General features: G+C 46.4%; 1 long non-coding RNA gene across 2 annotated transcripts; it reads left to right on the forward strand.

The window, feature by feature from the left end:
• The first annotated feature begins 206 nt into the window (after positions 1-206).
• LOC116945457 (uncharacterized) lies at positions 207-10,083 on the forward strand. 2 transcript variants are annotated; one of them, XR_004403331.2, is made up of 4 exons: positions 207-613; positions 3,128-3,216; positions 3,575-3,642; positions 4,409-10,083. It is a non-coding gene; the product is annotated as an uncharacterized LOC116945457 (long non-coding RNA). The 2 variants fall into 2 exon arrangements; XR_012945204.1 differs by having other exon boundaries at positions 3,575-10,083.
• Positions 10,084-11,893: the final 1,810 nt, after the last annotated feature.

Consider the following 11,893-nt stretch of genomic DNA (forward strand, 5'->3'; position numbering starts at 1 on the left):
ACTTTAAATAAATATAGACAACACGTTCAACATCAGAGTGCAGCGCCACATTAAATACGCACTACAGTGACAATAGTTTAAAACGATTTGAAGCATGTTTTATTTGGGGGGGGGGGGGGCAGAGCTTTGTGACGTGACGTCATATATTAGGGGGGGGTCTGACTTTTTGTGACGCCGTGTGACGAGAGGGGGGGGGGGAGGTCAAAAATCGTCAAAAATCGGAGGACGTCATGGAGCGCTGTGCGCTAACCACTACACTACCGCTCCCCACAGCCAGCTCCCCCACACAAAAACACTGACCTTTGGGAGAGGTGTTGTGCAACTCCCCTCTACAAACACGTGTCGCTGTCAGCCCGGTGTAACAGGGGGCAACACTTCCAGCACGCGGCAGTCTCCTGCTGCTGCTGCTGGAGTCGTCGTGGCCTGTCACGGCGCTCGCGTGCCTCGAGAGGCCCCGTTGCCTGCTTCGATCGCGTGGCACCAACAGACGACGCTCGTGCCGACCGACTGCGAGATGGCGACAGGCGATTGTGACACCCCCCCCCCCGCCCCCCACCGGAGCTTCCTACCTGCTGGAGCCAGAGAAGGAAGCTCGGAAGCTCCGCTTGGACAGGTGACTGCAAAGTGACAATGCTTGTTTTCTTTCTGTCATTCGCAAAGGTCACGTCTCTCACGAGTCGTATGCGAACGAGCGAGAACTCCTCCCTCCTGAGCTCCGCGTGCCCACATTTTTGTTTTTGCTTTTGTTGTCCTTTCAAAGAGAACCGCCGTCACCCCCCCCCCTACCCCCCCCCCCCCCCATGAAAAATGTTGCTGATCCGCTGGTGGGGTTCTGCAATATGACAATACACCAGCACACAGATTGCGGAAGGTCACAACGCGGCTATTCAACAACGAGACTTGCAAATGATTGTCCCTGCCGCGCCACCCTCGCTCGGTGTGGGCTCGCTTGACCCGAAGCAACGCTTATTTTATTTTGTATTCCTCCCCCCCCCCCCCTGGCCCCGAGCTTCCTGCATGTCAAGTCTCTGCTGCTGGAAAGATGTCTGTGTTTTTGAGCAAAGCAGAGGAAATTAAAGTGGCAGCGATGAGGGGGGGGGGGGGGGGGGCTTGAAAAGAGATTGCAATAAAATGAAAAGCCTGCGAGAAAAAGCTGCCAGATGGATTTTTTTTTACTTACAAAAGGATGGCATTTTCAAGCCCACGTACAAAAATGTGAAATTGTACGCATTTTATTTTCGTGTACGCACTGCAAAATACACGCACTGCAGTTACATTCGTGCGCAGCCTATCGTGCACGTGGAACACACCATTGTGTATAACGCACAGTGCAATCAATGCTGGTAAGCTGAATGTGTAAGCTGAATGTGTCTACTGAACATCTGTGAAACTACTGGACATCTGTGAAAAAGAGCTGTATAGCTCATCGGATTCCTCCGCTATAAATATATATTCTGATTCTGAATGGTTTATTCGTGTGGGTGGAGAGGTGGGCGGAGGTGGTTCACGCAACATGCTACGATTCCGGCCACATGGGTTTGATTCTCAGCCACGGCTTGCGCGACAACTAAACCAGTTCTGGGCCACCCATCACCAATCTGTAGCGACCAGCGTGGTGATGTATTATCTAACGACGCCAATATCGACATGGCTTGGGGAACCCTTTATGCACCATAGATTGACAAAGGGAAAAAAATTGCTATTTTAATGACAGAAGTTTAGAATATTATACCAATCGATCAAAAAGGCAAATACGTTACTTTCCACACTCAAACGAGCCATGCACAGGTGACTACATTCCACATTCCAAGTGGCATGGGCCAGTGCGTCCATTGAGAGAATACTATGGACTCTCATTTCAGTGATACTCTCTTTTATTAAGCTCAGAGGGATGATGGGCGAAGTTAACCATACCCTGAACAGCGCTGCAGTTTGTCAACGCACTCTCATCTGTGATAAAGGAGCAGTAACTACTGCTATTAGAGATGGGTTGAAGTCTGTTTATTTTACCTCTACAGCATATATTTTTACCACATGTAAGGAAATTATATGATTTATGATTATTAATACAGTCTGTTCAGTTGATACAAATGCAGTTCGTGTGTTTGGAATATCCTATCCTGTGGTGTAGTCTAATTTCGGTCCAGAACTTCAAGCAGGAATTTGTATTTTTTTACATAGTGTAATACTACACATACGGAAATGCAGTAAATGTTTTTTTTTCACCAGGGCAAGTGCTAGAGTTTAACTTGTGAAACAACACCTGTGCAAACAGCATTGCGGGTTTGAAGTCTCTCCTGTTCAACGGATGTTTTACGGTGCAAAAAATGTACCCTGGTCAAAGCGGTTGCTGGGTAGTTCTAGAAATGTTCCATTTTAACAAAGCCGGTAGCATTTGTACAACCAATTTCCTCCAGTCACATGTCTGCAGCCCACATCGCTGCTGAAGCTTACACAATAGCGGGGGGATAAAGAGGAGACTGCAAAGCTGTACTTTTAAACGCTGACGTCCATGTACTATTTGTCAGTTCGTAGGTAGACGAAATAACCTCGTTCTATATGCCCTCCGACTACACCAGGCCATTACGTTTGAGAAAAATAGCGTCACTAATTCACAATCATAAACACGTGAAAATAATGCTTTATACGCATTGGCGTTTGAAAGTAGATGCCCTCAGTTAGGAGGCAATGCATGTCAGGGGTTAGGGTCAGGGGTTAGGGTTGAACAGAGAAAGCACGCTTTTTTTCTCTCTCCTTTGTCCCGTCCCGTTCTGCCGTGTTACATCAGGGCTGTGATCGTGCCCACTGACGCCTACACAGTTGCCCTGTTCAACGTTAAACACTGAAAAATAAGCCACTCTGGCAAGTGTTGATTTTTCCAAAAAAATGTCCTTGTAAACAGATGAAACACGTGCCGCAAAGGGCCTTTGTCAGAATAAAAATGTGATCGCTGTACAGAAGTTATTTTACCAATCCATTACTCGGCTTCTTTTTTTAAATACCTTTAAACATAATTACCGGCTGTTACTCTATCATTTGAGCACCGCTTTGTACGAGAGTTCTGCACTAAGTAAGGCTTTCACGGTTGTGCTGAGTGGCCCTGTGTTTATGCGTTTTCTGGTTGTAGCACTACGCGTTGTTCAGCATCATGTTCGACGTTTCGCTCCTCGTGCTGGCACCTTCTTCAGGAACTGTGATCGTGCAATGCAACACGCGGTACGACCAGAAAACACATCTGAGTACAGCAGCCACTGTTTGGTATTTAACATTTATCTACGAAAGGAGGCATTCACACACACACACATAGTAACATCATACACACGTGTAAACATCAGCGTGTTATTTTGCGTCGCCTTCGGTATGTGTTGTGCAATGTCTCCAAATTGAGTACACTGCAACAACAATGTACCAGACATATAATGACAACAAATGCATACTTACACAGTATTTCTTAACATGCTTCAGCATATGCCAATTCCAAACGTGTTGCGAAGCTTAATGCGCACGTGTGTTTTGACAGTGGCGTGTAGTCCTGTCTCGCGAAAGATAAGCGTACGAACTGATTGTGTTCCAGGCATCCGGCCAGAACCGGCGAATAACAAAAAGCATAGGAAGATCCAACTGATTAAGGGACGAGACACGGTAAGTGCATGCATAATACGTGGAAGGACGTGGAACGAACACGCATTGACAAACACAGCAATCAAAACCCGCAAAGGCACCAAAGGAGGTGGATGAAAAATGCATCAATAGGTAAAAAAAAGTGGGCCCTTTGAAGGTTTGGCAGATTTTGAAGGGACAATTGTGTGCTTGAAGGCGAATCGCCTAGAAGGGCTATCTAATAATTGACCTATTGGGGAAGTGAATTGAAACTGCCAAGTTGGACATTTGTCCATTTGAACTCTGTGATTGTGGGGCTTGCATCTTTAATGACACTCCCTGCAGGGCCATGCTTTATTTAAGCCGCCCGTAATCCCACGAAACATTACTGAAGGAAGAAAGAAACAAGTAGGCTTGATAAAATATATATATATAAGGCCACTGGCCCCGCTTGCAAGCGTATTATTGGGTGATAGGAAAAAAATTCCACCCCATCCCCCCATCGCATTCTGAAGGCTACTCCCCCCCCCCCCCCATCTTACCTGATCGTGCAGGTAAGATACGATCTAATAGACACACACAGTAGTAGTAGTAGTCGTGGTAGTTGCATACATCACAACAAAATGAACACGAACGTCGGTGGCACAAGTCAAGGACGCCCTACTCAGGTCACATGTTTGACTATTAAGGATCGGGGTTTTTTTTGTTTATTTAGAGTTGCTTCGAGGTTAGTTCTCTTGTGTGTGCTTTAATGGTAAAAAAAATAAAATCTGATTTGTATTTATTAAGCGGCGCATTTTATCCGTAGATCCCAACGCGCCACCACCGTGTATGGAAACTCAGGATATCAACAGACGCAACTAAACTAACTATAACTAACTTGACTAAATACTTAAACCAGCAGGGTGAGTGGAAAGCACTAGCGGGGGTTTAAAGGGCCAGTTTAGAGAGGTGAGTTTTCAGGACAAGACTGAAACATATCGAACGATTCTCATTTGTCTGATTAGCAAAGGCAAAGCGTTACAAAACATGTCTCTGTGCATTCTCTGTCACCCAATTTGATTGATGTTATATTATTATTTTTATAATTTTTGTTAAAAATAACAGCTGTACGTGCTAAAATTAATGTGGATAATTACACAGAGAGAGATATTTTAGAAAAAAATACAGTGACACCATTTTAACGTGATGCTTTTTAGTTGAATATTGACATAGCATGCAAAACACTGATCAAAAAACTAAATTACGTGACTAATTTAAGTAAACAAAATATTGTTTTTGTTCATTTGCAACTTCCAAAAGTAAAGGAATCAAGTTACTGTAGAATTTGTATTGATGTTTTATAGATACATGCCTTATAACAGGTGCTTAATATGGTCTCCCCACACCCCAATCCCACAAACCTGTGTTCGTATATAACCTCCGATTGGCACGGTTGGCTAGGTACGGTGCGAAAAAGGTTCAACATGCATAACACGTTAACAGGAAAAGGTGCAGCCCTGCAATCTATTGCTCACGCCACTGCTGGTGGAAGCCCCGCCATGAGAAGCAGCTGCAGAGAGCCTCTCTAGAGAATATTTATCCTATTCTTCCATGCCGACCAGACATTTTGCAAGAGGTGTGAGTATCCACACTTTACACCCACCTATCGCGACCTGCCAATTGACCAACCGTGGTGTCGCCTTTGTTTCAACTGCTGCGCTGGGAGATCAAACGAGCGAGTGTCGTGTGCGAACCATTACACCACAGCGTGATCCTGTGCTCATATGCAATACGTCAGTGATTCTTCACAACACATGGAAATGTACAAGAACATGTAGAGCATGTGGCTGGTTGCATAGATTGGCAATCGGGCTTACTTTCTGAACCAGAATATGCAGGTGCATACCTTTAGCCCTGCGGAACAGGATCAACATTCATATTCTGCAGGACAGGGTGGTTCATGTGGCTTGTGACCCCCCATTTAATTATCTAAAACTTAATATTGTCGGGTAGTGGAGGGTTACGACACATTTATAAATAACGCGATCTAACCCAAAAACCTTTATTATGAATTAATATTGTTTTTTTGTATACCGATGGGTGTGAAAACAGAAATTTAAATAAGCAAAGGGAAAAAACGTAAGGGGTCATTAAATTGGGGGGTCACAGGACATCTGGACTACCCTGGAGAAGGAGAATTTAAATGACCCTGTGACTGAACTCACAAGTGTAAACTATGGTGTGTGTCATCGAACATGTCCCTTATTCAACTATGATTGCATTGGCTTCTGGAAAACAATCACCCAGATATCGCCAGATCTCCGAATCTGCGGTGTCCAAGCCTGGATACCCCCTGCATGGTTAACCAACATAGTATTCTTGATTATTTCGGTAAAGTCACGTAGAAGGGAAACAATAAAATAATAAAAACATAAAAATACAATTCTCATGACGTTTCGACTGCTGTGGTTTTCACACCTGATAATGATTGCTTGTGTTGCAGTCGAAACGTCGTGAGAATTTTATTGTTTTATATTTTTATTATTTTATTGTTTCCTTTCTACGTGACTTTACCGAAAGAACCAAGAATATGAATCCCTGCAGTCACGAAAGCTTCAAATCAAAATTTAACCAACATAGTGTTTAGTTTGCTCTCCTTCCCCCACACATCCGATTAGCAGGGTTGACTACACGTGCGGTGCAACACAAGTTAAACGTACACAAACACACTACGTACGAACAGGTAGTTACAGTCTGCAGGACTAGCGGTGGGCAGCAGTGCAGCAAAACCCCACCCGTTGTACTGTCTCGTACCACTGTTCCACCACGCCTTCACCAACCCGCGCTGATCAGCACGGTGAGGTCTCGTCAAATAGTGATGCCCTAAATCCAGCAGCGGTGTGACAAAGGCGCTTTATGCGCACGCATCAGTGGTGCCGTGGAAAGGCAGACCGCCACCTTGGAGTGGTGCAAATCCACGACACTGGCTCAGGGTCACCCAGCTGGGGGTGAGTGCCTCCGTTTCTTTGGCACCGCAGTGGCGAGATGTTAACTCCCTCGCCTGGTATACAGGAAGTCGTGGCTTAAATCCCGAACCCGACCCTGACACCTGCTGTAGATTTTGAGTTTGCGTGTCTCTCTCCCCCGTGGTAGCATGGATTTTTTTTCTCCGGGTCCTCCGGTTTTTCCCACCATATTTAGAAACACGCGTTTATAGAGTATTTGGCTGCTTTAAATTAGCAGACGATGATAAGCCACTTTTGTTGAGCTATCATTTGTGGCAAGGTCGCTTCTGAAAAAGAGCTACATAGCTCAGCGGGGCCTTACCTGGTTAAATAAAAAATAGTTCAGTTTAAGTTTTATTTCAGCTGGGCACACTAGCTACAAAAAATAAATAGTTGCTGCTTGTACAGACGACTTGGTCTCATGATGGGAAAAAAGATACTGAAACTTAATGGGATAGCCCTCAGATATGTTTTCTTGGGTTGCGCCGCGTGCTGTTCGGCACCATGTCCGACGTTTCGCTCAACGTTTTGGGAGTTTCTTCAGGAAATTGAATCGGGGCTATAAAGCACAACCGCGAAAACTTACGTAGGACCATAACTCAGTAGTTCCCTGGCTCCTATTCACAAATAAAATGAATTGGACGATGCATTATTAGGCGGTCGCACGATTCACTATTTCAAGCTAAATAAGGCCACTTCGTTCAATGGGTCACCCGTGAACCCTGAAAGTCGTGTGTGATAAGAGTTCACGACCAGCGAGTGCGGCCACTTTTACGTTCATTCATCACTTCCCCACCCCCACGCTCCCCCAACCTCAAAAAAAAAACTCCTCTGAGCTTTTTTTTGTCAATGGTGGGTGATGACACGTGACTCCATTGTCTGCTTTCCTTTTGTCGCCCGCCGTCGAGACCGGTAAAAAAAATGTTCCTGTGAAGAACACAAAAACAAAAACCTCGAGCACGCAACGCGCAAAGCCTTTCAATGGCAAAGGTTGCCGCATGGCTGGCCCGCGACCACTAGTGATGACCGAATATTAGGGGGCCGTCCATAATGACGTCACGCGATTTTGGACGATTTTTGCCCCCCCTCCTCCTCCCCCCTCGTCACACGGCGTCACAAAAAGTCAGACCCCCCCCCCTCAAATATGACGTCACAAAGCTCTGCCCCCCCCTCCCCCCAAAACCATATTTCCATTTTGAAAATAAAACATGCTTCAAATCGCTTTAATGTGGCGCTGCACTCTGATGTTGTAGGAGAAAACATTTATATATTTAAAAAAAAGTAAATTTAATTAAGTAGAACGTGTTGTCTATATTTATTTAAAGTTGCGCATTTTGATGTGACGTCACATTTTTCAAACCCCCCCACCGTCACAAATGTCTGACCCCCCCCCCCCAAAGGTGCTTGACGTCATTTATGGACGGCCCCTTAAACTATCAAGCACATTTTTATTATTTTACCACGTAAGGCTCACTGAGCTGTATCGCTGTTTTTTTTTTCTAGAAGCGACCTGGCCATCCCAAATGATAGCTCGACAAAGTGACTTGTCGTCGTGTGGACATTTATAGACAGCCGAATACTCGAAACGCAAGTTTCTGGATGTGGAGGAGGGGGGTGAGGTGGGGGAACCGGAGGACCCGGAGAAAAAAATCCACGCAACCATGGGTATAGAACATGCAAACTTAAAATACAGCGGGTGACAGGTTCGGGATCGAACCCACGACCTCCTGCATACCAGGCGAGGTAGTTAACATCCCGCTACGAATATCAATCTTTCACACAGCTCAGGTGCCCCCACCAATCCCCACCAGAAACGGTATTCAATAACCGTCTTAAGACCGCAAAGACGGAGAGAAAACAGCGTATTGTAGCGCAGCACGTTGCATTTTAATGTTTACACGTTGGATAAAGAGTTAAGTTAAAGGGTGACACTTGTGCGAAAGGTTCAGCCCCGGCATTACTTCCTCATTTCCCTGCATCTTCGATGAGCACGGTTGGCTACGTACGGTGTGATCATTGATGTGATAGGCGTTCAACACACATCCCTACAAGCAGAAGAGCCTCCACCAGCCTATCTAGAGGATAGGAGGTATACTCTAGAGTCTAGACAGACTTCTTGAAAGATGTGGAGTACCCACGCTTTACCCTACCACATGAGACTTGGCGATCAACTGACTTGCATAAAGAGATACATACAAATAAAATATAAATGTGTTGTGTTTAGTCATATTTAACTTAAAGCATCTCCCTGCTCACACAATCGGTGAACCTGAAGCCAGTTTGATGGACACTCCACATTTCCACGACGGGCGCCGTTCTCGTCACCCGATGATGGAGACTCTCCACGGTGTTTATGGAGACTCGGGCTCGTGACAGGCAGCGGATCCATCGCCTAAAGTTTTGTAAAACTTCCCTCCTGGCAAGCAGTTGCACGCACGTCTCGTTGTCGGGCGTGAAGATGTCAACAAATGAGTGTGGCTTCGGGCGCGTGCGTCGGCGGCTGTATCGTGGACTGCGGCTCTGTGCGGGTGCCATCATGAGAACGTCGCCTTTAGTTTCTCGAGCCTGACAAAGAAAAACGAAGATACCCATTGTGCGTGAGCGTGCATTCGTGCTAGCTCGCAAACAGCTGCTGTGGATGTCCACGCGATCGGCCACCTTCGTTGAGATATCATTTGCGGCCAGGTCGCTCTCTGAAAAAGAAGCGAATGGCTCAGTGAGCCTTACCTATTAAGATAAAAACGTGGTTTAGTTTTATTTGTATATGTATTGTTTTAAGTAATTTGTTTACTTTGCCTATAATTTGCACTCCTATCGTGTTTTTGTATGATTTGTTGTTGTAACGTTCTGATCTGCACCCTACTGGACATCTGTGAAAAAGAGCTTTATAGCTCATCGGATTCCTCCGGTATTAATACAGATTCGGAGGATGTAAAAACATCCACTCATCATTGACGCTGTTTATAAGAAAACAGTTGGGGGGGGGGGGGTTGTGTTGACCCTGCACAGATCGGTGGCGAGTTGGAGAGTCCGGGAGAATAAATACGAACACACACCAGCCGCGTGTACGTTCATTATTTTTAGGGGCATTTGGTTATTCCCCCCCACCCCCCTCTATTTAAGTGTAATGACAAAAGAGCCTGCATGCGGTGTGAGTGGACTAGTGGCCACGAGAGGTAATGACAGGGGAGTCAGTTGTGAGTGTGAAGGGACTGGTGGCCACGGGAGGTAATGAAAGGGGAGTCAGTTGTGAGTGCGAAGGGACTGGTGGCCACGGGAGGTAATGCCAGGGGAGTCAGCTGTGAGTGCGAAGGGACTGGTGGCTACAGGAGGTAATGACAGGGGAGTCAGCTGTGAGTGTGAAGGGACTGGTGGCCATGGGAGGTAATGAAAGGGGAAGTCAGTTGTGAGTGCGAAGGGACTGGTGGCCACGAGAGGTAATGACAGGGGAGTCAGTTGTGAGTGCGAAGGGACTGGTGGCCACGGGAGGTAATGACAGGGGAGTCAGTTGTGAGTGCGAAGGGACTGGTGGCCACGGGAGGTAATGACAGTGGAGTCAGTTCTGAATGCGAAGGGACTGGTGGCCACGGGAGGTGATGTCAGGGGAGTCAGTTCTGAATGCGAAGGGACTGGTGGCCACGGGAGGTAATGACAGGGGAGTCAGTTCTGAATGCGAAGGGACTGGTGGCCATGGGAGGTAATGACAGGGAGTCAGCTGTGAGTGTGAAGGGACTGGTGGCCACGGGAGGTAATGACAGGGGAGTCAGTTGTGAGTGCGAAGGGACTGGTGGCCACGGGAGGTAATGACAGGGGAGTCAGTTGTGAGTGCGAAGGGACTGGTGGCTACGGGAATGTTCGAGAAGGGATCGTGGTCAGGTGACGGTAGAGGACGGTGGAGTCTGCCGGTGGAGCGAGCGTCCAGAGTCAGCGAGAAAGATCGAGAAGGGGGGCGTGGCCTCGTGTCGGTATATAAGGGGGAGATGCGCGGGAGACTCGGAGCTGTTGCAGTGGGGATCTCCGCCGATGTCAAGTGAACGTGTCTTCAATAAAGTGCCATCTCAAGAGAAGAGTGTCTAGTCGTCATTACATAAGCAACACACGTTATGGGGGTCGCAGGCCCACTCCCACTTCATGTCTCCCCCTTCCTAATAACTGGCCCAGTTGCGTCGTGAATATACCATCCGAATGATGTATCATGGGACCTATTTGCTAGTATCAAAGTATGAAAAATATTAATAGGTTTTACCCTTTCTGACAATACACCAGGTGTTAAGATGTTCAAACACTAACTAGATAGCTTTTGCAAGGAATTAAGTCTGCATTAACCACACACAGTACTTGTGGTGAACATGCAAACAAACTCTGATAGTCTACGCATTGTCTTTGAAACTGATTGGCCTACACCAGAAACAGCTTTCTTGACAGCCTCGTCTCATCGGTATGAGACCAGAGAACAACGCCAAAAGGCGAACAGTAGAAAAACAATGAGCTTTTATATCGAAGGACCTTTTTTTGTCAGTACCAAAAATAATTAAAATTAAAATAAGAGTGATGTAGTCGGAGTGAACGAGTCTCACGACGCACTGTAACGGATTCGTGGTTTATTCAGTAACATGTGTTTTTTTAAAGGTTTGTGTTAAAAGCACACACGTGGTTGTGCTGTGGCGATGGTCTCAGGCTGTGATAGTAGGGTGCGGTGTATTCTCTCGTCTTAAAAGCTTCGGATTTGACAGTCAGAACCTTACAACCAAACAAACAAAACCACTCCAGAGGGCTGATCACAACTTGCCCAAAAGTGCCCGGACGTCGTGCCGGCACGCGTCCTCTCGACAGCCAGACCGTGTTTCCATAAACTGGCATTCTTTAGAGGATTGTCATTTGTCAATAATATACTTCATACATGGTTGAGTTTTTTTGTTGGTTATATCGCATGAATATAAATGTGTCGTTATTCCCGCCACCACCCGACACAGCCAATTGGCAAGGTTTGTCACGAAAACAAAACATGCCAATTATTTGGTACTTCAGAGTAAACCCACAACATTTATAATTCGAGTACGACGTTTATCTGCTCATTACATCCATAACCGCCATAACGCAGCGTTGAGTAATGACTGTGGACTTGCAGTCCAGAGGTGGTCGCCGGTTCGATCCAATTTCCCGACACGACTAAGTTAGTCGATCTTCGAGGTCACGTGTCGTGGGGTGATGTGTGGTGGGTTACTTCCAACGTCTGGCCCCGGGTGGAAGAGGATGCCACATGCTCTCCGGGGGAGGCCCTCTTTCACCGACACCATGAGCAAGAG

Source organism: Petromyzon marinus, chromosome 24 (assembly GCF_048934315.1).
Source record: "Petromyzon marinus isolate PM22_M1 ecotype Great Lakes invasive population chromosome 24, UKy_Petmar_22M1.pri1.0, whole genome shotgun sequence".
NCBI lineage: Eukaryota > Metazoa > Chordata > Hyperoartia > Petromyzontiformes > Petromyzontidae > Petromyzon > Petromyzon marinus.